The sequence below is a fragment of the Hordeum vulgare genome, chromosome 7H, assembly GCF_904849725.1.
Source record: "Hordeum vulgare subsp. vulgare chromosome 7H, MorexV3_pseudomolecules_assembly, whole genome shotgun sequence".
Taxonomy (NCBI): Eukaryota; Viridiplantae; Streptophyta; class Magnoliopsida; order Poales; family Poaceae; genus Hordeum; species Hordeum vulgare.
In genome coordinates, this window is record NC_058524.1 from 612,861,594 (window position 1) to 612,886,509 (window position 24,916).

Here is a 24,916-nt window from a genome sequence, read left to right on the forward strand (position 1 = left end):
GAAAGCAGCAAAAAGAAACCGAACCTACAGCCAAACCCCTCTCATGCATGCATGCATGCATGCAATGATGTCACCAGATTCGTTTTAAACGATCGAAATTCAAAAAGTTTTATCTTTAAAACCATTAATTTGATCGATGATCGGTTTTCGTCGTTGACTTTGTTTCGATGAAATCTTTAAAACTAGATCCCATGTCAACATATTTCGATAACTTTTTTTTTTCTCGTACTTACCACATTTGTTACACTTACTTGTCATATTAGTAAGTACTTAATTGTCTGATAAAAAATAACCTAATCGCCATATTTTTTGAAAATTGCGTATAAATATGACATCTCGACATAATCGAATGGCAAGCATAAACAATTTTTTTGGGACAATAACGTGCAAAAAATATTTTTTGTTTTCAGATAATTGTTAGTAAATATGACAAGTCGGCATAGTTAAACTAACCAGCATGCAAAATATATTTTTTGATAAAGTTGTATATAAATATGACAAGTTGACATATTTAAATTGACGAACGAAACCTATGACATGTGTTTATATCTCGTATAATAAAAATTGCTACAAGACAACAATCATTTGTCAAACATGGTCGTCGGGTTTAAGCAAGCGTAGTTGTTAAAAATCTATACACACGGTTGCCAAGTTGACAACTAAGTTAATTAAATATGGCTACTAAGTGTCTCGTAATCTAACAGCTAAATAATACTAATCTGGCAACTATCGACGAAAAAATATATATCGAAACATGTCGACATGGGTTCTAGTTTTAAAGATCTCGCTACGAGAAAGCTAACAGTGAAAGCGGATCATCAATTAAATTTATAGTTTAAAAGATAAAACTTTTTAAAAATTCAACATTAAAAGAATCTTTGCTGATGTCATGCTGGATGTGTTAGTTTGCATGCAGAAACCGCCGCACACGAACAAGCTATTATGAAGCACTGTGCATGACACGGAATGATGAAGTCATCGCAGTTTTTAATCCAGTCGCATGAGTACTGGATGGCTAGTAGCCGCCGCACGGGAGAGCGAGTATGTTGCGCCGCTCTGTAGTCGAGTCCAACTAATAATGGATTTTAAGGAAATTAACATCTAAATCATGACACACAAATCTTATTATGAAAGCATTATGTACAGCAGGACGCAACCGTGACGGCCGTTGCCTCCTTTCCCAGACGAGACAACTGCCGCCGAACTGGGAAGATGTCAGCGACCACCATCACCAACGCGGATCAGCAGGACGCGGCCGCCGTGGATCATCAGAATGTTGCGACTCCACTGCCACAACTGGCGCCTCGGATAAGTCGCGGATCACCAGGTCATGACTGTCGCGGATCATCGGGATGCGGCCGTCACGGATCATCAGGATGCGGCCACCGTGGATCTGGAACCCCATGACGCCGCCACCGTCGGCACCTTGGATACCCACACGCCGCATACGCCACAGATCCGCACGGACGACGCATATGGCGGCGGAAAGTGCAGTGCATCCTCACTCAACAATGATCGTCTTCTACGTCCGCTGCCACCCCCCGCCCCACCTGCCGCCTCTGCCAACCTCATCGAGCGGGGCCTGGTCGATGCCCCCGACTCGTGAGACAACGACGCCTCTGCCATCACGAAACCAACGGTGATCGTGTTGCAGGCAGCAAGGAGTGTCGTAATGGCATGCCCTGCATTGAGGAGGAACACAGGTACTTTTAAATTGAGGAGGAACGCAGCCATCATTTCCAAATCGAAGAGGAACACAAGTATTTTCTGTCAGTCATCTTTCCTCTCGTCCTCTGGCGACGAACATCACCTCCCGCTAAGGTATGCCGCCGACGGTCGTTACTCAGCGCCTGTCGGTGCTCGTTGCCCCGTCCTTCAATCGTTGAGGGTAGGACCCCTCTCATTTGATTTTTATTGATTTTATTTTAACAGGGGCACTATCGTTTCATACATACAGACTAATGGTGTCAAGATCATCATGGCGAACCGCTCCCGCGCTGACATTTGCATTGCCCTGCTCTCTTTGCATCTCAGTCGAACTCTGCATTTAGGATGCACCTTGTGTCATGTTCATGCCTTGGGGCATTATGGTTTCATGGGTAGAGTTTGGACTACCATGGGCATAGTGTTGAACGAAGCAGCAGTCGGCCGTGCACACTGTGTGACTACTAACGACGTCGGTCTTTCGTGTAGGCTTGACTTCAAATATCTCGGCAAGGTACGTGATTGCTTATACTGTAGCACATTGTACAAGTTCACACTCATACACAAGCACCGTGTAATTGGATTGTGGCATTATTTCAACTATTTCATGAAGTCTACTAATTCTTGGATGAATAACTAATAGGTATGTATGGATAGTGCAACCTGCATATTCACAACTCTGAAGCAATATAACTACAATTAGCTCACAACCCACGTTGAGTAGTACACCGGCGATTCCATTCAGAGGTACTCAACTTTCTGGTTCAGGTGATTTATATGACCTATACCTTAGATCCTCTGAACTGAACGAACGCCAATGGGAAGGGTACTTTAAACTCTGCTGTTGCCTACTTGTTTTGGCTGCTTGTATCTTTCTAGCCGATGTCTCATTTGCTCACAAGAGCTAATCATATGGAAATAAGAACTTTATACGATCTTTGCTGATAGAAGTAGAACACTTAATTAACCTCTTCTATATATGTCAACTCGATGGCCACTACATATTCAGACGGGAAAATGAACCAAATAACTCTTTCAGTGGACCAGTGATAATATTATTTGTTGAACTGATTAGATAAATAAACTATATACGACAGTTAAGTGAAGTTGAATTGTTTAGAGAAGTAAACTATAAGAAAGGTGTGATAGCTTCCGGGTGCCTAGGCACCCTCTATAAACAGTAAAAATAAAAAAAATCAAAAAAAATTAAACTTTGCAGCATCAACGATGATCAAACTTTATAGGTTCCTACAAGTTTTCATGTCAAAATATCCTGTAGAGAAAGATGTACAAACAAGTTTCAGATTACAGCTAAAAAGTGCTCAAAACTTCAAGCATTGAAATATTTTCCGTGTGTAGAGCTCCTCGAATAGTTTTTTGACATGAAAACTTACATACACCTACAAACTTCCATCATCTTTGATGCTGCAAAGTTTCAGATTTTTCTTTTTTTTTCTATTTCTTTTGATTTTACTGTTCATAGAGGGTGCTTAGGCACCCGGGAGCTGAAAATCCACTCTCGTAAACTATACAACAATAATCTGAAGTACACTTGGATCCCAAAGATGCTGGTGGAAATACTTCAACAAGTTACCTCATATAATCATCACCAGAGAAGTAGTAACCACAAAATTGTCATTGAAAGCTATCTGTTACATTATCCTTGAATCTCCTGTCAGTTCTCATCAACGATGACCATGCAAATAGCAATGAGTATTGTGTTTACATGCACACAAAAGAAGGGAATTATTGTTGAACTTGGTTTCTGAGGCCAGACACGAGTATTGTTTAATTTGAGAATTTGAGAAGAGGTTAAACTATTAAGAGGGACATACCATGAAGCCACAAGTTTCAGTCTTCCACCAAGTTTATTTCGTTCATCCCACAAAAAACATGAACTCTCAATCAATAGTTGGGCAACGTCAGAAGGGAAGGGGATTTTTAGCCCATCAAAATACATTCATTCAAAAGAATTCACTGCTGGACCGACTGTCATTCTTTAGTTGCGTGAGTAAATTCCGGTTTTACCCCTATTTTAACAGTTTTGACACTAATTACCCCATTTAGTGAGATTTCATTCGCTTTACCCCATTTAGCAAAAGTTCTGCCACGATTTACCCTGTTTAAAACTTTGACATGATTTCAAGCTTGCCGACGATGGCTTGGGCGTGTGCATGGACGCGACACAATCATAATATGCTCAGTTGTTCTTTCTACTTTGACGACATAGCTGGACCCATTAGGTTGTACTCAATTGATGGCGGGTCTATGGCCCTCTCATTCGTACCATATACCACATGATTTTGAACATCATTATCACAATAATTTGTATATTCTGAAAATTTCGTGAGTGATGCATTGGCCGATGAGGCATTTGATTCGGGCAGAATTAAGATGATTATTAGAAGATCAGTATACGCACTCTTCTAAAACTGAGTTATACATTGGCCGGTGACGCGAACGACCTGTATTGGTATATTGGGCTGGTCGGGTCATGACAAGCTGCGAGGACAAGCTTAACATGAAGAAAAATAGACAAAAAAAAACCTTCGGTTTGGCATGCCAGCTGAACCTGACAATTGGGACTTTTCCATCAAAACACTAACAAAATTTTAAACAGGGTAAATTATGGCAGAATTTTTGCTGAATGGGGTAAAACGGATGAAATCCTGCTAATGGGGGTAATTACTGTCAAAAATGTTAAAACATGGGGTAAAAACCAGAATTCACAATAGTTGCATTCCGTGTTCTGACGAATCTACTATTCGTCAGTTGCATCCCCATGTACTAATATCAGCTAATATGGGTGACAATGCACTAGTGGGGACAGGGCCTTCAGTCCCGGCCCGTAAGGGGCTTTAGTCCCGGTTCATCAACCGGGACTAAAAGGGCGGGACTAAAGGCCTAAACCTTTAGTTCCGGCCCTGTTCCAAGCCGGGACCAAAGGTGCTCCACGTGGACGCCTCGGAGGGAGTAGAACCGGGACTAAAGGATCCATCTGTTTTTTTTTCGTTTGACCTGAAAAGGTAGATTTTTTTAATTTTTTTCAAATTTTATTTTTGAATATTTTTTATGTTTTATTCCAATTTTCTAATCTTTGAATTATTTGACAATTTAATCTCTAATCATCCATCCTCACTGCTCTAGCGTGGATCACTCATTTCAAATCGTCTAATCTAACTTCTCGGCCGATCACCCATTCTTTCACCGCTTCAGCCCGAGCACGCTTAACTTTCTGGTTCTATCGCCCCTAGTTGCCAAGTGTGCACTTGTTGTTTTTCTGACAATAGTAAGCTATCAATCCTAAACAACTTGGGTCTTGATGTCATGTCACATGATTTAATTTTTTGAATTACAAACAATTATTAAAATAAACTTAATAAGTAAAAATAATAGTGAATTTCAATGAAAACAACCTAATATTTTTAAATAAAATTACTTTTATTTTTATTTTGGAAAAAACTTCTTTTTGAAAAAACTTTTTTTCCATTTGGAATTTTGAGCATGTGAGAAAACTTCACCGGGCAAGCCCGGGTGAAATCGAGTACCAATTTTTTCTAGTTTTTTTTTATATATTAATTTTTTTTGGATGTCGTATGCAAAAGTTATGGCCGTTTATTTTTTTTCCTTTTTTTGCAAAAACGGTCAAAATTCATATCTCAAAATTTCTATACCGACTAGACACTAAAACCTAACAACATCTCAAAGGATTTTATTTTTTGAAGATTTTATCATTTTTGTTTATTTTTTGAAGATTTTATCATTTTTGTTTATTTTCTACAAAACTCAAAGTATCAAGGTTTCAAACGAAAACCCATCTGCTACAAAGGCATTTTTTTTAAATTAATTGAACTGTAGATTTTTTTTTGTGCATTAAATATGCACCATACTACAACATGTTAAAATCTACAGAAAGAACTAACTAAAAATAATAAAAAACAACAATTAAATGACTAAAACAACTATATAAGCAAAACAATATTTCTTTAATTAAAATCCTAATTTAAATTATTCTAAATATAACCAAATAAATCTTACTGTGACAACAATCTAACACATGAGTGGGAGCAAAAAGAATTAAATTAAAAACTATTTGTAAACTCAAGTTATTCAAAAACTGGGTTTGAAGCAAATTTAAACAAATTCAAATTTAAACCATTCAAATTTGAAAACTAATGGCACAAACAGAAACTAGACAAAATTTTGAATCTAATGCAAAAAAGAATCAATCAAAAACATCAAATATCCTAAAAGATATAAGCAATTTAAAACAGAAACTACAAACAAGAATTTAAAAACAGAAAAAAAACATCTGAACACCTTTAGTCCCGGTTCGTGTCACGAACCGGGACTAAAGGTCTACCCTTTAGTCCCGGTTCAATACACCAACCGGGACTAAATCCTCCAAACCCTTTAGTCCCGGTTCGAAACACGAACCGGGACTAAAGGTCCAAGACACGAACCGGGACTAAATCCTCCAAACCCTTTAGTCCCGGTTCGAGACACGAACCGGAACTAAAGGTCCAAGACACGAACCGGGACTAAATCCTCCAAACCCTTTAGTCCCGGTTCGAGACACGAACCGGAACTAAAGGTCCCATTTGAACCGGGACTAATGTCCGACCGGCGTCTTTGCCGCTTGAACCGGGACTAATACTAACATTAGTCCCGGTTCATAAAGGAACCGGGACTAGTGTGTTTTTCGAGCTGGGACGAAAGTCCTTATTTCTACTAGTGATGGTCCGACTCTTGGAATTTGTAATGCTCATCCAATCCTTCTCACCTATAACTATTTAATAACTTTAACAGCTCTCCCCAAATCATTATTCAAAAGTTCTTCATCTACTTGTGCTATGTTACGTAGATATTTTTTAGCTTTCAAAGGAAGCATATCCGGATGTCCCTAACCTGCGCAAGGTTTCTGGGGCATTTAGAATATGTATATCGATCAGCACCTTCGTTGTGTAAAATTCCTGACTTATTATGTCATTTATATATATCAGCTAACTATCAAGAACAGTGAACTGCATCATTTCAATGTAATCACTTTTTAGTTTATGTCAATATTAATAGACAGCACAAGCACCCCACACACTTGGTTAGATCTACAATAAAATGCAATTGTGAGATTTAATTTAAAAACAGTTAATTTGTTCGCAGGGCTACACAAACTTAGACGGTAATTGCATTCATCAATTAAACAGTTAAGGGCATGTCAGACTTAGCAATCTTCAAAAGAGATTGTTTGCCTAAAATCATCAAGACAATATATCTGCGTACTTCCAATCCTGGTACTCTGCAAATTGTGGTTCTATTTCATTCTTCCGCATTACCGTTTTGGAATTCAAACTGTGGTTGATTGTTACTTGATGTTTCTCTTGTTTTGATGATCTCCTAGGACTGGAGTGTAAAAGCTTTTTGTTTGTTTGTGGCGTGAGAGGTTGGGATTGCCACATGATATTTTAGCATGTTCATCTAATAGGCACTCCTTCATTCTCGGTTGGTCATGGAACCCATGGTCCTATATGTGCCTTTGGCAACCAACGGAAGAACATGCGACGATTGGCTCTCTAAGTGTAGTTGTCATAATTAAGTTTGATGCTTCTGGGTGTTGTCTTTGGCTGCTGTAAATTTGGCAATGACCTATGTTGGAGATCTCAAGTTTTCCTTGTAGATTTCAAACTTTGATAACTGCAGCTTGTGGTGTCTTTTCAGATAAGATCCGTTCATGTTGTCTGATTCAAAAATGGAACTGGGGCATGTAATGCAGTGGATAAAAGAATATTTCGCATACTATAAATGTTGGACCATTGAAATATACTAATGATAGAAATCTGAAGTCAAATTTAAAGCATGGCAAATCGAAAGGTTTTTATAAAAAATAGTTGACGTGAGGATGGCACTTTTAGTTTACGAGCACGATAATTTTCTTAATATAATGAACTGAAGCGGATTTGCCATGCTTGCCATCTTCGACACACACAAATTGCCATAAAAAATGTTCGATTTACCATGCATGGTCAAAAACTTGACGTAAGATTTGTGGTGGAGTCTTGAAATAGTATGTCTCTGTTGCAACATACTCCCTCCATTCTTAAATATAAGATGTATTATTTTTTCAAGAGTCAAACTTTGATCAAGTTTATTGACAAAAATATCAATATCTAGAATACGAAATCACTATCACTAGATTCATCCTAAAATATATTTTTATATTATATATATTAGATATTGTAAATATTTATATATTTTGCTATAACGTTGGTCAAACATAGACAATGGTTGACTTTAAAAAAAAACTAATACATCTTATATTTAAGAACGGAGGGAGTATACATGTAACTACCCTTAATCTAATTCACGGACTACATATCAAATTTTACGCGTCTTAGCTGCTTGTTCCAATATATCAGCAAAGATAGTAGGACATGTCCATTTCAGGCGTTCATATCCTTTGCTTGCCACCACATCAACCATTATATTTGAAGAGCTCATAAACTCAATGCAGGCATCTTCGAGCATGCTGCAATGATGCTGGTCGGCTAGAGCTAATCTGGTGGCCACAATCTCGACAAAAAATACTATCACAAAGCTTGCTCTCGCACATTAGCTTCATCCTTTCGACGGCATATCTGTCCGCAGCTGTTGAGTAAATAGGTAATTTTTTGACTAATTTAATCCATAACTAGATGACTAGCATGGCATTGACAGAATTAACTACATACTGATACTGATCTAAACGGACACGTACTACGCAAACAGTAGAGAAATCTACACATGATGCTAGTACTGCTAAGACGGAAGTAATCATGAAAGGGATAAGCGTGTTATACCCTCCAGTAGGCCATGCAGAAGCCCCCACGGCGGTGGCGGCAGCAGCGGCGTCCTTCTTGTCGGCCTCGGCCTTCTCGGCGACAGCACGGTCGGCCTCGGTGGACATGGTGATGACGGAGACGAAGCGGACGTAGAGGAAGTAGACGAACGGAGGCGAGCAGTCGCGTGATCGCTCCCCAAAAACCTATTCGCCCCTCTTCCCTGTACAGGAACCGGAGAGGCGGGGTTTCGGAGGCCTGCTCTCCCGTCGACCGTGTACGCAGCGGACGGGATGGAGTCGCCGGCGGTAGCAACAGCAAGGGAACGAGCGCGTGAGGCATATGTGATCTGATTCTCGTGACGGCTAGGGTTGGCGTTAGCCCTGCTTAAATAAGCGGCCGGGTGGAGAGACGTGGGCTGAACCCACGGCCGAGTCGGTAACAGCCCACGATCCGACGTCTCAGATCGTGGCGCAACCGTTACGTATTCTCCGATCCTGACCGGCAAAAATAAGCGTGTAGGTATGAGCTCGGCTCGGCTCATTCCCGCAACCCGCGTCGCCTCATGGCGATGCGGACGAGGAGGAGTGCGCGAGGGAATCTTCTCTTCTCACTCTTCAATAGCATGTGGAAGAGAGACCCTTATAAAGGGGTCCAACTTCTTCTCCACTAGAGGGGTGAGACTAAACTTTCCACCACCACCTTGTCATGCCACCACCTACATGGACCCTTGAAGATTTCTGAAATTCTCTTATGGGCCTAAGGCCCACTACTAATTTCAACAATCCCCCACCAGATCTCAAGGGCACATCATGTTCCCTCGTTCCAATCACTGTTTTAATATACCAGCATTTCAGTGAAGGCCTGTTAAGGTTGAGCTTCACCTAGAACAAGTAGCTACACTCCTTTACAACTGAACAATGGACTATGCCTTGAATTGTCAGTTTGGCGTAAAGAAGCTTCACCACAAGTCTTACTAGTACTAGGCTACCGAAGGCTAACCCCTCGGGTGGAGCATATGAGTCATACTCCTGGCCTATTTATGAGTTTACTAGAGATCACCCCAATCTCATAGACTCTGACCAGCAGTCAGACTCATATAGGTGTGTTCCTCCAAATATCGCTTTGTAGGACAGCATCTTGCTTACACATAAGCTTTAGAACACATTAAGACCGTAGTCATCCTACCATACAGTATCCGAGAGTATTGCATCTCCAACGGAGTGGGTTAGTAAAGTTACTCTCATCAGTTCACCACTGGCTTGTTTTCCCAGGTCCTACTTCATGGGATCTCCGATCATATAGGTTGGGTTACTGCCATGGCAACTCATGTGGGTCTCATACCCATCTCCCTCGATGCACTATCTATCACAACGCGTGATAGCCCTTTAGTAAAGGGATCTACCAAATTCTTAGCCGTTCGGATGTAATCCAATGCTATCATTCCGGAGTTTCTTATATGTCTGACAGACTTCAATCTCATTCTTATATGTTTGTTGGACTTCATGTTGTCCTGTGAACTCTTCACTTTGACAATAACTGTCTGATTATCGCAGTTCATAAGGATAGCCGGAACCAGCTTCTCAACCACGGGTAAGTCCATCAAAAGATCTCGAAGAAATTCTGCTTCGACACCAGATGTGTCTAATGTTGTGAATTCTGCTTCCATTGTCGATCTCGTTAAGATCGTTTGCTTGCAAGACTTACAGGAAACAACACCACCTCCAAGAGTAAACATATACCCAGTAGTGGCCTTCATCTCATCAGCATCAGAGATCCAATTCGCATCACTATACCCTTCAAGTACCGACGGGTATCCCGTATAGTGAAGTCCGTGGTTGATAGTACCTTTCAGATAGCGCATAATTCTTTCAACAACACGCCAATGAACATCACCCGGATTGGAAACAAACCGGCTTAGTTTGCTCACAGCAAACGTCATGTCAGGCCTCGTTGCGCTAGCTACGTACATAAGCGAACCAATAATTTGAGAGTATCTCAATTGATCTATAGTTGTGTCGTTGAACTTTCGAATCAGCACACTAGGATCATATGGTGTTTGAAAAATTTTGCAGTCTGAATATCCAAATCGACTCAAGATCTTCTCAACATAGTGGGATTGCAGAAGTGTAATCCCACCCTCATCATCTCTCAAGAGCTTGATGTTCAAGATAACATCAGCCACTCCAAGGTCCTTCATCTCAACGTTCTGAGACAGAAAGGACTTAACCTCCTCAATCACCTTGAAGTTGGTTCCAAAAATCAGTATGTCATCAACATACAAGTACAGTATAACTCCTTCCACCCCACCATGGCGATAGTATACACACTTGTCGGCTTCATTAACAATGAAGCCAATAGATGTCAGAGTTGTATTAAACTTATCATGCCATTGCTTAGGTGCTTGCTTCAGGCCATATAAAGATTTCAGCAACTTACACATTTTTCCTTTTTGACCATCTATCACAAAGCCATCTGGTTGTTGCATATAGATTTCCTCGTCTAGCTCTCCATTCAGGAAAGCCGTCTTAACGTCCATTTGATGAACAAGAAGACCATGTGAGGCTGCCAACGAGAGTAGTACTCGTATGGTGGTCAGTCTGGCCATAAGTGAATAAGTGTCGAAGAAATCTTCTTCTTCTTTCTGGGCATAACCCTTAGCCACAAGCCTAGCCTTGTACTTCTCGATTGTACCATCGGGCCTAAGCTTCCTTTTGAACACCCACTTGCATTCCAGTGGTTTGCAACCATAGGGACGATCAGTAATTTCCCATGTCCCATTAGCCATGATGGAATCCATCTCGCTACGGACCGCCACTTTCCAGTAATCAGCATCTAGAGAAGCATACGCTTCTGAAATAGAAGTGGGATTATCATCCATGAGGTATACGAGGAAATCATCACCAAAGGTCTTTGCAGTCCTTTGTCTCTGGCCCCTACCAAGGGTTTCCTCGTCATCCTCCTCAGGATTTCCATCATGTGTTTGTTCATAATATTCCATAGAAATGGCAGGCTCAGGAGTTCTCTCAAATTCCTGTCTAGAAGTGCTTTGCATATCTCTCATGGGAAAAATATCCTTAAAGAATATAGCATCCCTCGACTCCATTATTGTACTGACCTTCACGTCGGGTACCTCAGATTTCACTACCAGAAATCTATATCCTACGTTATTCTTAGCGTATCCCAAATTAACGCAGTCCACGGTCTTTGGTCCAAGCTTGCGCTTCTTGGGGATCGGCACATTGACTTTCGCCAAGCAGCCCCAAGTACGTAAGTACGAGAGCGTCGTCCTTCTCTTCCACCATTCCTCATAAGGAGTGACCACATTATCTTTTGTAGGAACCTTATTCAGGACATGACACGCGGTCAATATAGCCTCCCCCACCATGCCTTGGATAAACCCAATGTATCTAACATGGCGTTAACCAAATCAGTTAGAGTATGGTTTTTCCGTTCGGCAACCCCGTTTGACTAGGGTGAATAATGAGGCGTCCTCTCATGAATAATGTCATGTTCAGCATAAAAGGAATCAAACTCGTTGAGAAGTACTCTCCACCACGATCAGATCGGACTCGTTTAATTTTTTTTTCAAGTTGATTCTCAACTTCTGCATTATAGATTTTAACGTATTGTAGAGCCTCATCTTTATTATTTAACAGATAAACATAGCAATATCTAGTGGAATCATCTATCAATGTCATGAAATATTTCTTTCCACCTTTAGTCAACACATCATTCATCTCACAAAGATCAGAATGTATGAGTTCTAATGGTGCCAAATGTCTCTCCTCTGCAGCCTTGTGAGGCTTGCGAGGTTGCTTTGCTTGCACACACGAATGACACTTAGAACCTTTGGCTAAAGTGAAAATTGGGATTAAATTCAGTTTTGCTAGCCGCGACATAACACCGAAACTTATGTGACAAAGACATGAATGCCAAACTTCAAATTCATTAACACTCGAATGAATATTGTTCACGACTTTATTACATAAATCCGCGAGGAAAGGCGGAACAGACCTCCGCACTCATAACCTTTTCGAACAAAAAGTCCATATTTCGTAACAACTACTTTATTAGACTCAAAGACCAACTTAAACCCTTCTCTACACAGAAGGGAGCCACTAACGAGATTCTTCTTGATGGCGGGGACATGCTGCACGTTCCTTTCCGAAGTAAACTTCAGATCGACCGTGCCAACATCAAGAATAGAAGCAATCGTTCCCGTGAAGACACCGGTGATTAAATAAGCGGGACAACCCGCTTCGTGGCGAGGCGGGCGGCGGAGGAGTGCACGAGGGCATCTTCTCTTCTTACTTTCCAATAGCATGTGAAAGAAAGACCATTATAAAGGGGTCCAACTTCTTCTCCACTAGCGGGGTGGGACTAAACGTCCTACCACCACCTTGTCATGCCACCACATACATGGGTCCTTGGAGATTTCTGAATTTTTTTTATGGGCCTAAGATCCACTACTAATTTCAACACAAGCATCTCTTCATACTCCTCATCATTGAGACCATCCATTGGGGGCAACGAATCCGTGTACATGAAGTGGAGCGGTGCTTTGAAGGCAGCAGGCTGCATATCTTCAATGGTTACACTCTGCTTAGACTGCTCGTTGCTCATCGGCCCGTAGAACTCTGCCTTGAATACCGGCGAACGCATCGCGAGGATGACCTTATGGGCTGCGAAAACCTCCCCGTTGACGTTGAAGGACACAACAGCCGCCTCCTGTGTCTCTAACAAATTGCAAAGATTGTCCAGCAAATCCGGCCGCGGAACTTGGTCCTCGTATTTCAACACGGCATCCGCCACCAGCATCTCCGTAAAATTGATCACAGCAAGACATCACTCAATGAGAAGGACGTCATCTAGCAAGTACTTTGTGAGCTTGCTCTTCTTCCTTTTTTAGAGAAGGAGGTTAAACTCCCGGCCTCTGCATCAATCGATGCATATGCAGCCATCTTATTAATTATTTTACAAAGGTCAAACAAGAGTATACATCAATCCATCCAAAGCGATCACTCACACCTACAAATTCGATAATGTGGAGTGCTCTCACTCCACATATCTAAGACCGGTGTTGTTTCCAATCCATCCACATAACGTATCGGGAACAACAGCCGGTGCAGCACACCTAAAACGCACACCTCACGCACACGTTTTACCAACCGCCATCATCCTCGAACCATTGACCCATCTTCAGGAAAGAGATCCGCATCATCCTTGCCGGTCCAATCATCCGTCGACGTCACCATGGCGCCCAACGGCGCCACCGCCCTGCGCTCATCCGTCCAGATGCGAAGACTCCGGGAGATCTGTCGTGCGTAGCACCTGCCAACCAGGCATGACTCAACGTAGCACCTGTCGGCCAGGCATGACTTGACAGCTCCACCGAAATTCCGTGCAAGACGAAGCCGCTCCACCTCCTGCCTCAGTCTGCCAGCGCTGCTCCACCAACGATGCTCCCAACAGAGAACGGCACCGCAGTACCGCCATCGTCCGATCTGGAAGACCAGATCCTAGGGTTTCCCCCGAAGCAGTGCCCACCACCAGCAACCGCTCAGGACCCACACAGTGCCCACCACCACTCAGCCCTCAAGGCGACGCCTTTAGGAAGGTCAGGACGTCAAGGACGCCGCCGCCACCCACCGGAGTTAGGGTTTTCACCCGAGAGGCAAGGAAGGGGAGCAGAGGAGTAGATGTCTCCTCCACCGGCTTCACCCACAGGAAGGGCCCCGGCAACCACGCCGGCACCGCCAAGAATCCGCAGGAGAGAGGCCCACAGACCAGGACCTGGGGGGCACAGGTGGCGGTGCGGGCAGCGACCGACGAAGGGGAACAAAACACCTCCACAACGACGCTTCCAAGAAAGATAGCGGCACCCGCGGGCGTCGCCGTCGCGGCTCCGATGAAGACCGGAGCAAGGATTTCTTCCGGAGCTGCGCTGGATATCCACCGCCACCGACCGCTGAGCATGGCCGTCACGCACCATCACGGCCCCCAGCCAAGGCCACTGCACCGCGCGCCCTGGACACTGCTCGTGCCCAGCCGACCAGCGCAGTTGCGCCCGGCTGCCGCTCCCTACCACCAGGGCCGAGCGCCTCGCTAGATCCGGCCATGGAGCCCCGGATCCGCCCTCCACCGCCGCCGATTGGCGATATCACACCGAATCCCGCAACCACCGACGCGGGGCGCCGCGTCAGAGCCCGAAGGCCGACGCGAGGGGCCCCGCCGCCGCCATCCCCGGGGCGCGTGCGGCTTCGCTGGCGTCCCCTCCGGCAGCGGCGAAGCGGGATGGGGCGGAGAGGGGGTCCGGTGGCGGCGTGGTGTGTGTCTCTACGCGGAGAGGATGCACGCCGGCGACGTGCTCGCGAGGCGCCGTACTAGAGGAGCGCGGGCCGGGCAGATCGGATGCCGGGGATGTCGAGGACTCTGGATCTGAGCTGCCGCCTTGTTCGGTTGCAACAGATTTGAAGGGGATTGAAATAGATTGGGAAGGATTAAATCCCGTGTAAGTCAAATTCGACCTCAATCCCCTCCAATCCTTTCCAATCCTCTTGTGGTGGGGATTAACCGAACAAGCCCTGAGTCGGAGATTACCCCAGGACGCACCATCAGAGTCGAACAAGGTTATGCCGCTAGGGTCTGGTGGCCATGTAAAAGGCCGCAGCGCCTGCTTTGTGGCCTGGTTGACAAGCCTCAGATCGAAGAACGCCCTGACCTCCGCGTCCCCTGTCTTGAGATCGAGGAAAGCTGACACCCAGTCCTTGTATTTTTCCGTGTTACCGTCAGGGTAGAGGCAGACGCGCCAGTCGTAGCCGCCGACGGCGAAGGTAGCCGACTCGATGCACTCGCCGACGCCGGTGCCGTTGTAGAGGCTGTACTCGGTGATTCTGAACAAGTGTGTCCCGTGTGTAGTGTCCGCGCTGTAGGTCGACGTCGTCGTTCGTGAGCTATGGGACGCTGCCATTGCTGGTGGCTATATATGTGGGGGCAGAAAGAAACTAAGCGCTGTGGTTGCACAATGCGATTCCTTCCTTCCGTGGCAGGGATCCTGGTCAAAGTAATTCTTGCTACAGTACATCAAGCAGTCCAAAACAAATCGATCGTGGTTGCACAATGGCAAGCCAAAAAAATAGTCCAAGGGAAAAAACAACTGAAGAAAACCAAGGAAAACTTACCCAGACAGTGAAAGTCAAAATAGAAAAACACGGAGAAAAAAAATAGTGCACAGACAACTAGAGTACAACACTCTCGTGTGTGTGTGTTAGGTTGAGAGAACCAGTTAGAAACCCTCCCAATAGTTGCGTGACGTGACGCCTCTCCTGCGATCCCCCGACGTACCCGCCATGCCTTCTTCTTGGCCGCATCCTCGTTCTCGATCGCCGGGTAATAATGCTCGCGTCCCAGAGCATACAGACGATGATGGCGTCGGCCTGTCAGACCCAACTATCTCTCTAAGAACGATCTGTGAAAAACACATGAACTCGGGGAGATTACTGCTCAAATTTAATGGTGTTCTTGTTGCAAACAGAGGAACCTAAGCCGTCCAGGGACACTGGCGGCACAAAGGGGAAACCCTAAAAGAGATTACATGCTCCACGAGCTGGAATTCAATGGCTTTATAGCCTTACACGCAGTAAAAATGAAAAAGGTGGCGGTAGAAAGCTTGCCGGCGATCGGCGCTGGTGCCGGAAGGCTACAACGACGCGGGGGTGGCTCGCAGCCGTTGGATCTCCCATCGATGGTCGTCATCTCGTCCGACAAGCGCTAAGCGGTACGAAGGCACGGAGAGCGCAGGATCCACGATCAACGGCTGCGGTAGCTTGGCGCCAACGTTCGAATTTAAAAGGGGGCCGCGTCTTCTTCTGTGGGTCCTGACAATTCCCCCCACTGAACTCCAGACCTGTCCTCAAGGATGAATTGAGGGAAGATCTTCTGGATGAATGATGCGTCTTCCCAAGTGGCTTCGTGTTCTTCCAAGTTGGTCCACTTGATGAGCCAACGAACAACCGGGATTTGAATGTCACCTTGTGTTCTGGGAATGAGCTTTCGTTGCAGCAACTTCTCAGGTTCCAGCAGGATAGACCCATTCTCATGGAGGAGGGGCAGGTTGGGGTTGGGGATTGCCTTTGGGCCCAGGTGCAGTTTCAGCTGGCTGACATGGAAGGTGGGGTGGAGTTTACAATGGTCAGGTAGGAGTAGCTTGTAAGCTACAGGGCCAACTCTTTGTATGATCCTGAAAGGACCATAATATTTGGAATGGAGCTTGAGGCATCGATGAACACTGAGTGTGGTGTGCCTGTAAGGTTGTAGTTTGAGGTAGACCATGTCATCAACTGCCAATGTCCTTTGTGACCTTTTCTTATCAGCAAAGTGCTTCATTCTTTCCTGAGCCTTGAGCAGGTTGGCTTTGATATGTGCAACAACCTGTTCTGCAGTGAGAATGGAGCTGAATTCCTGTGTGTGTTCAGGAGGGTATAGTGTTGCTTCAGCCAACATAGAAGGTGGCCTTTTGTAAAGTGCCTGGAAGGGAGTAATCTGCAAAGAGGTGTGGTAGCTGGTGTTGTACCACCATTCAGCTAGGGACAACCATTGCATCCATTTCTTTGGCTGAAGAAAGGCCATGCACCTGAGATAATTTTCCAAACATTGATTTACTCTTTCAGTTTGTCCATCGGATTAGGGATGATATGATGTGCTCATCTGTAACTTAATGCCCAACTTTTTGAATAGCTCCTGCCATAGATGACTAGTGAAAATCCTGTCTCTGTCAGTGACAATTACAGAAGGGAGACCATGCAGCTTAAAGATATTGTCTGTAAATGCAGTGGCAACAGTACTGACAGTGATTGGGTGCTTCATTGCAATAAAATGGGCATATTTTGTGAATCTATCCACCACCACTAATATCATATCCTTGTTCAGAGAAGTAGGAAGTCCTTCAATGAAATCCATGCTGATGTGACACCAGGCAAAATCAGGGACAGGTAGAGGTTGGAGCAACCCAGGGTATTTGCAATGCTCAGGTTTGTTGATTTGGCATGTTGGGCATTCCTTGATGAAGTTCACAATAAATTGTTTCATGCCAGGCCAATGGAACAATAGTTTAACTCTTTGGTAGGTATCCCTGTGACCAGAATGTCCCCCTAATTCAGAGTTGTGTAAAGCAGCTACCAGTTTGTTCCTGAGGTTAAGATCATTTCCAACAACAATTATGTTCTTGTATCTGATAATGCCTTGCTGTAGGGTATAGTTGGGGAGTGATGTTCCAGAAGTAGCCAGTTGGGACAACATATCCTTGCATTTCTGATCTTGAGCATAGTTGTTGATGACATCAGAAATCCAGACAGGTTGAGCTTTTGAAGCAACCAAGGAGTGAAGTTTGTATTGGACTCTAGATAGGGCATCAGCTACTTTGTTATTTTTACCCTGCTTATATTCCACTCTGAAATTGTACCCGAACAGTTTGACCAGCAATTTATGTTGTATGCCTTTAGTTAACTTTTGCTCCTGAATGTATTTGAGACTCTGTTGGTCAGTCCTGATGATCAAGGAGGATGCAGCAAAGTAATGCTTCCAATGTTTAAGTGCTTCAATTATTGCAATTGCTTCTTTGTCATAAGTGGACATTGTTGCTGCTTTAGGGCCAATAGTTTTGCTGAAGAATGACAATGGTTTTCCTTCTTGCATGAGCACTGCTCCTATGCCATAGGCACAAGCATCTGTTTCAAGAACAAATGGAAGTTTGAAGTCAGGAAGAGCTAATACAGGAGCTTGAGTCATTTTGTGTTTCAGAGTGTTGAAGGCTTGCAATTGCTCAGGGCCCCACTTATAATTATCCTTTTTGAGGGACTGATAAAGGGGTTTGCAAATGTAACCATAGTTTTGGATAAATCTTCTATAATACCCAGTGAGCCCAAGGAAACTTCTGAGCTGAGTGATGTTGGTTGGTGTTGGCCATTGGACAATAGCTGCAATCTTGGAGGGATCAGTAGCAACACCATCACCTCTAATTACATGGCCCAGGTATTCCATTTGAGTTTGTGCAAAGGAACATTTACTCAGTTTTGCAAACAACTGGTTCTCTTGCAAGGCCTGCAGAACTAATTGCAAGTGGAGCAAGTGTTCTTTCATATTTCTACTGAAGATCAGTATATCATCAAAGAAGACCAGCACAAACTTCCTCAGGTAGGGGGCTAAGATGGTGTTCATGAGCAGTTGAAAAGTAGCTGGAGCATTTGTTAAACCAAAAGGCATTACCAGATATTCATAATGTCCATAGTGGGTACTGAATGTTGTTTTTGGGATATCTTGCTCATTCATTCTTATCTGATGGTAACCACTTCTGAGGTCCAGTTTGGAGAAGACAGTAGCTCCTTTTAGCTCATCCAACAGATCTTCAATCACAGGGATAGGGTATTTGTTCTTGACAGATTGTTCATTTACTTTTCTGAAATCATTGACTAATCTCCAAGTCATATCTTTCTTCTTAACTAGCAAGGCAGGAGAGGAATAAGGATTGTTACTATCTCCGATAACTTGGTTCTTGATCATATCTTTCACAATACCCTCCATGATATCCTTTTGGTGGTGAGGGAGCCTATAAGGTCTCTGATTTATGATCTTAGCTTGAGGAGTGAAAGTGATCACATGATCAATGGATCTTTTAGGGGGGCAGGGTTGTGGGAGTACTGAAAACAGGGGAGAACTTCTCAAGTAGTGGTTTTACTGGTTCTGGCACAACAGGCTCCAGTTGTTCTATCACTGATATTCTGCTTAGGTATAACACAGCTCCACAAACTGGTTCCTCAGAAAGATTTTCCTTGCTGGTCAAATCAGGGACAGGAGCAGTTGGGAAACTTTCATCTTTAATAATCAACTTTTCCCCATTTTTCATAGTAAGATTTACTTGCATCTCATCAAAGTCAAGTTCAACAGGACTGAAGGAGACCATTCAGTCAGCACCAAGGATAATATCATATCCTTGGAGTTTCAAAACTCTGAAATCAGTGGAGAACTTTGAGCCTTGTAGTGAGAAGGGTGCTTGAATAGCAATAAATTCAGACCATAGTGTTCCACCATTGGCAACTAGGACTTGTTTTCTTTTTGTAGGGGTTAAGGGACACTTAGCTAGAGCTGCTATCTTTGGAGTAATAAAAGTGGCAGTGCTACCACTATCAATAAGGGCTGTTGCAGGAGTGGAGCCCATCATTATAGTGACAGTAAAGCTCAGCTTTTTTGTAGTGCTCAGGCCCATCAATGCATGCATAGATATCTGGAGAGGAGTGTCATCAACTTCAGTAGGAGGGGGAGGTTCACCATCCTCAGTTACAGCAGTGTAGTACACTAGTTCAGCATCATCAGGACAGGATTCCTGGAGTGCTTGAATTTGAGCCTGATTGGCTAACTTGCACACCTTTTTATGACCAGGGAACCAAGGTTCCTTACACCTGTAGCAAATCCCTTTTACTCTTGCTTGTTGGATCATGCAGGCAGAGTTAATTGGGTTAGGTTTTCCTGGATCAAACTGTAATTGCTTCCTTGCTTGTGAAGGGTAAACAGGGGCAGGAGGTGGCTTTCTCTGTAGTTGAGCCTGCTCCATTCTCCTGGCTAACCAGATGGCCTTTTGGAGATCAGGGGGCTCATGGCACTGCACATGATGCTGGATGTGATCATTCAGTCCAGAAATGAAACTGTGCTTGTAATGCTCATTTGACAGGACTGGATTGTCTCTTCTCATCAAGTTCATAGATTGTTCAAACTGGGTAACATACTCATTGACAGTTCCAGTTTGAGTGAGGTTGTGAAAAGCTCTCACATTGTCACAGACAGAAGTTTCTGAAAATCTGTCTCCCACAAACCTGCAAAATCTGTACCAGGGTATTGTATTGGCCACCATACCAGTGCCTCTCCACCATTCAATAGCTGGACCTTTAAGGTAAGTCACAGCAATCTCTGTTTTCTGTTCAGCGGGAGTTCTAGCAGCTTCAAAATACATTTCAATTGTCTGAATCCATGAATCAGTGCCCACACCATCAAATTCTGGAATGTTGTATTTAGCAGGCTTAACCAGTGTTAGTGGTCTTCTGTTGTCTTGAGGAGTTCCCACTCTCCTGTCAAGGTTATTAGAAGGCCCATCTCTCTGGTCACTGTCCAGGTGGATGATCTGTTGAGGTTGAGTGGCTGCTGGTTGAAACCTGACATCTTGAGGCTGCTGTTTCTCAGCAAAGTTAGGGTGTCTGTAAGGGTTTTTAAGACTGCCATCAAGATTCAGCTCTTTTCCTGTGTGTTTGTCAACTAGAGTGGCTGATCCTACTGTATCTGGGGATTTCAGATGGTCTAACCCTCTGTTGCCAGGTCCTTGTGGTGTGTTGGCTAGAACACTAGCTTGGGGAACATCCAAAGGGTTGGGAGGGTTATCCTTGGGTTTTGGGAAACCAGATAGGAATCCAGACAGGGTACCTTGGAGATCTGCCAGGGTCTTTTGTACTGAGCTAAAATTGGTGTGCACATAGTCTCTGAATTCCTCAAACTCCAACTTGTCCTGCTCTCTATTCTTTTGGAGCAACTGGACGTCTAACTGCAGAGAGTTGAACTCCAGCTGGTCTGTGGAACAGGAGTCCCCAGGGTTTGCCATCGCAGAAGAAGTTCAGAAGGGTGTACTGGCACGGAACCAGTTACCTTTCTGTGGAGATTATCAGGCATGAAAAAGGGGGAATTTTACCACAGCTGGAGCTGCAACCACACCTTTTGTGCTGAAATCCTGTCGCCGCCTTCACCACTCCAACGCCCGCCGCCGAGTACACCGGATCTAGGTGGGAGGTGGGATTTTACAGCGCAAGCAGGGAGCTTGTGCAACCACTTACCAGCACCAAACATGTACCGAATTTATCACCGTCGCCCGCGCCACCGGTATCCACCGCCGCCGCGATCCGAGGAGAAGAGGGGAATTTTACGGCACCTCCAACCCCTTTTTCGGCCTCGAGATCGTTGACGCCGTCAAGAATCAGAGGCTCTGATTACCACTTGTTAGACCCAACTATCTCTCTAAGAACGATCAGTGAAGAACACATGAACTCGGGGAGATTACTGCTCGAATTTAATGGGGTTCTTGTTGCAAATAGAGGAACCTAAGCCGGCCAGGGACACTGGCGGCGCAAGGGGGAACCCTAAAAGAGATTACATGCTCCACGAGCTGGAATTCAATGGCTTTATAGCCTTACACGCAGTAAAAACGAAAAAGGTGGCGGTAGAAAGCTTGCCGGCGATCGGCGCTGGTGCCGGAAGGCTATAGCGACGCGGGGGTGGCTCGCAGCTGTTGGATCTCCCATCGATGGTCGTCATCTCGTCCGACAAGCGCGAAGCGGTACAAAGGCACGGAGAGCGCAGGATCCACGATTAGCGGTTGCGGTAGCTTGGTGCCAACGTTTGAATTTAAAAGGGGGCCGCGTCTTCTTCTCTGGGTCCTGACACGGCCTGCACCCCGGAGACTGCCCACGGGGTGCACTTGTTCAAGATCAACTGGTACAGCCTCTACAGGGAATTGGGCGTCGACGGGTTGATCCAGTCCTCGACCTTCGCCGTCGGCGGCTACAACTGGTCCGTGAACTTCTACCCCGACAGTCGAACGGGGGTATCCAAAGACCATGTTTCGGCTTTCGTGGAGCTCAAAACCAAGAACGCCAAGGCCAGGGCGGTTTTCGATCTGAGCTAGTTGACGGTCTCACACAGCCTTATACATGGCCAAACCCTAGCGACGTAGGCCCCGCGGAGTTTGACTCCAGTGATGATACGGCGGCCTGGGGTTTCCGTGACTTCTTGAAGAAAAGCGAGCTCGAAGATTACATCCTGGACGACGCCCTTCTCATTGGTTGCAATCTTGTTGTTATCAAATTTAACAAGGCACGGGTGCAGACTGAGATGAAGTTTGAGGTCCATGTTCCACTGTCGAACTTGCTGGACCATCTTGGTAATCTGCTAGAAACACAAGAGGGGGCCGATGTGTCTTATAAGGTCAGGGGAGAGGTTTTCCCAGCTCATAAGATCATCCTCGCAATGCAGTCACCGGTCTTCAAGGCTCAGTTCTACGGTCCGATGAAGAACAAGTGCGGGCGTAGCATAGCCATTGAAGATATGCAGCCTGCTGTTTTCAAGGCACTGCTCCACTTCATCTACACAGATTCTTTGTCCCTAATGGATCGCCTCAATGATGATGACTATGTGGAGATGCTTAAGCATCTACTAGTTGCGGCAGACAGGTATGCCATGGAAAGGATGAAGTTCATGTGCGAAAGTAAGCTTTGTGATAGACTTTGCGCCGAGAACGTGTCCGGCTGTCCGCCATGTTGGCTCTAGCGGACTGGTATCATTGTAGCCAGCTCAAAGATGGTTGCATCGAATTTATCAACTCTTCTAACAGAATGAATGATGTGGTGGCAAGCAAAGGGTATAAGCACCTCAAAAGGACATGCCCTACTATTGTTGTTGATATATGGGAGAAAGCAGCTAAGACTCGCAAAATTCAGCACTCTGACCGTGGTTTAATTTGAGCATATAGTCACTTCAGCTGAGACCGTAGCAATCTGAGATAAGTTTATCTCTATATATTGTTGATATTTTGTAAGTCCTCAGAGATCCTACTGTGAAATGTGGTGAAACTTTAGCAAATAGCAGTAATATGTCAAGTTATTCAGAAAAATTAATGATTGGTGCCTACTATTTATGCTGTGGAGATGCTACCTAATGTAGAAAACATGTGTTGTTTCCAAAACCAGTTTTGTTTAGTCAGCCTCACTACTCTTTGCTTTTCCTAATCAAGTAGTACAATCTTTACATTGTTAAACCAAACAACGTAAAGAAACACTATTTCACTTGCTAAGATATTCGATAGCTAGCACATCAGTTGTTGCCCTGCTATGTTCTTCAGCTTAACTTCAAGTTTCAGTGACAAAAAATAAAGCAAAATTCAGTTGTGTGTTCTTAGTGCAGAAATTTTCTGTCAATATATTGGCCTAGAGTCTGCAATTGCAAGCTAACAAGATGCCTAGTTGTCTCAGAGGGAGATTTACTTGGCATAGCAATGTACTGCTGCTTCCTTCGCTTTTATGGTTGCATTTTTCATTGATCTCGTTTTCTAAAAAATGACTCAGCAAGCTACGTTACTTCAACCCAAACTGCCAAACATGGGTCACTTTACCTAAATTATTTATGAATGTGTAACACTGGTAGTCATATCAAAGCGGAGCCTCCTGGCTCGTGACACACGAAGGATTGGCGTACGCTCTTGCTCCTGGTTTGTTGGATGCTCTGGAAACACCGGAATATCGTCGTCTCCGACAACCCGTCCACTATGATGGTGCTAGCGATGATCCTTGACGAGGGGAAGACTTGGCATCTTGCTGGCCTCTTAGTGCGGATGTTGAGGGGTTCTTGCAGAGGTTGTATCTGTGGGCTAGCAGCAGGGAGTAGTCAGGTTAGCCTAGGTGAGGTAGAGCTCCCGTTTGTTTGTGGAGCTCGTGTTGTGTTTGTTGGTGCAGCCCTAGGCTGCACCCTCTGTCTCTTCGACCTCTGCTCTCGCACGAACAAGGACATGAGGTGGGAGACGACGACAGGAGTAGAGACACGGGAAGTTTTTTTGCCGACCGGCGCACGGAGCGCCGCCTACGGGCGCTCGAACGCCCAAATCCTTTTCTTAACTCACTCATATACAAGCAGTACACGGGGTGGTTGTATAGGCAGAGCACGCACGCCACGATCCACTCCTGCCCACGCACGCCCACCATGTGCTCCACTGCGCATGCATGATCTGCTCGCCCGGCCGCGCGCATGGCGCGCCACTACGCGCACTACACGGTCAGTTCCAACAGATTGCCTCGCTCTCCGTTACCCTCGCCAACGGCCACACACCAGCTCCGACCTCAGCCAGAACAGACACAAGTGCAGACTCATGCACACACATACGCGATCATGGTTTAGTGGCTAACAGTGTTTGCACTGTCGTGCGCTATTGTACAACCTTGTGGACGGGCTCTTTCCCACTTCTCTCTTAATTGATGATACAGTGCGTCCTAAAAAAATATTCATATCACCCCACTTCAGAGCTTCATGGTCAGGTTGTCTTCACATATAGAATGGCACATGCATGTGGTTCAAATAGCTCTCACCATCTCACGTGTATGCCTCCTTAAATACGAATGTAAAACCTTCTAGTTCTATAGAAACATATCTTTTAAAGTATTCGTTGGAGGTTGACCACCAATGATACTTTCTCAGTGAAATCAATGTACGACCATATTATTGATACGTCGTCTATTCCAAAGTCCATGCATATTTGGAAGGTCAAGGTTTCCTTTAAGATAAAATTTTTCATGTGGTTTGTTCACAAGGGAGTTGTT

General features: G+C 44.7%; 2 pseudogenes; one reads left to right on the forward strand and one right to left on the reverse strand.

Moving 5' to 3' along the window:
* Positions 1-8,076: 8,076 nt before the first annotated feature.
* Positions 8,077-15,489, reverse strand: LOC123412201 (annotated as a pseudogene).
* A 425-nt stretch (positions 15,490-15,914) lies between these two features.
* On the forward strand, positions 15,915-23,071 carry LOC123409521 (annotated as a pseudogene).
* Positions 23,072-24,916: the final 1,845 nt, after the last annotated feature.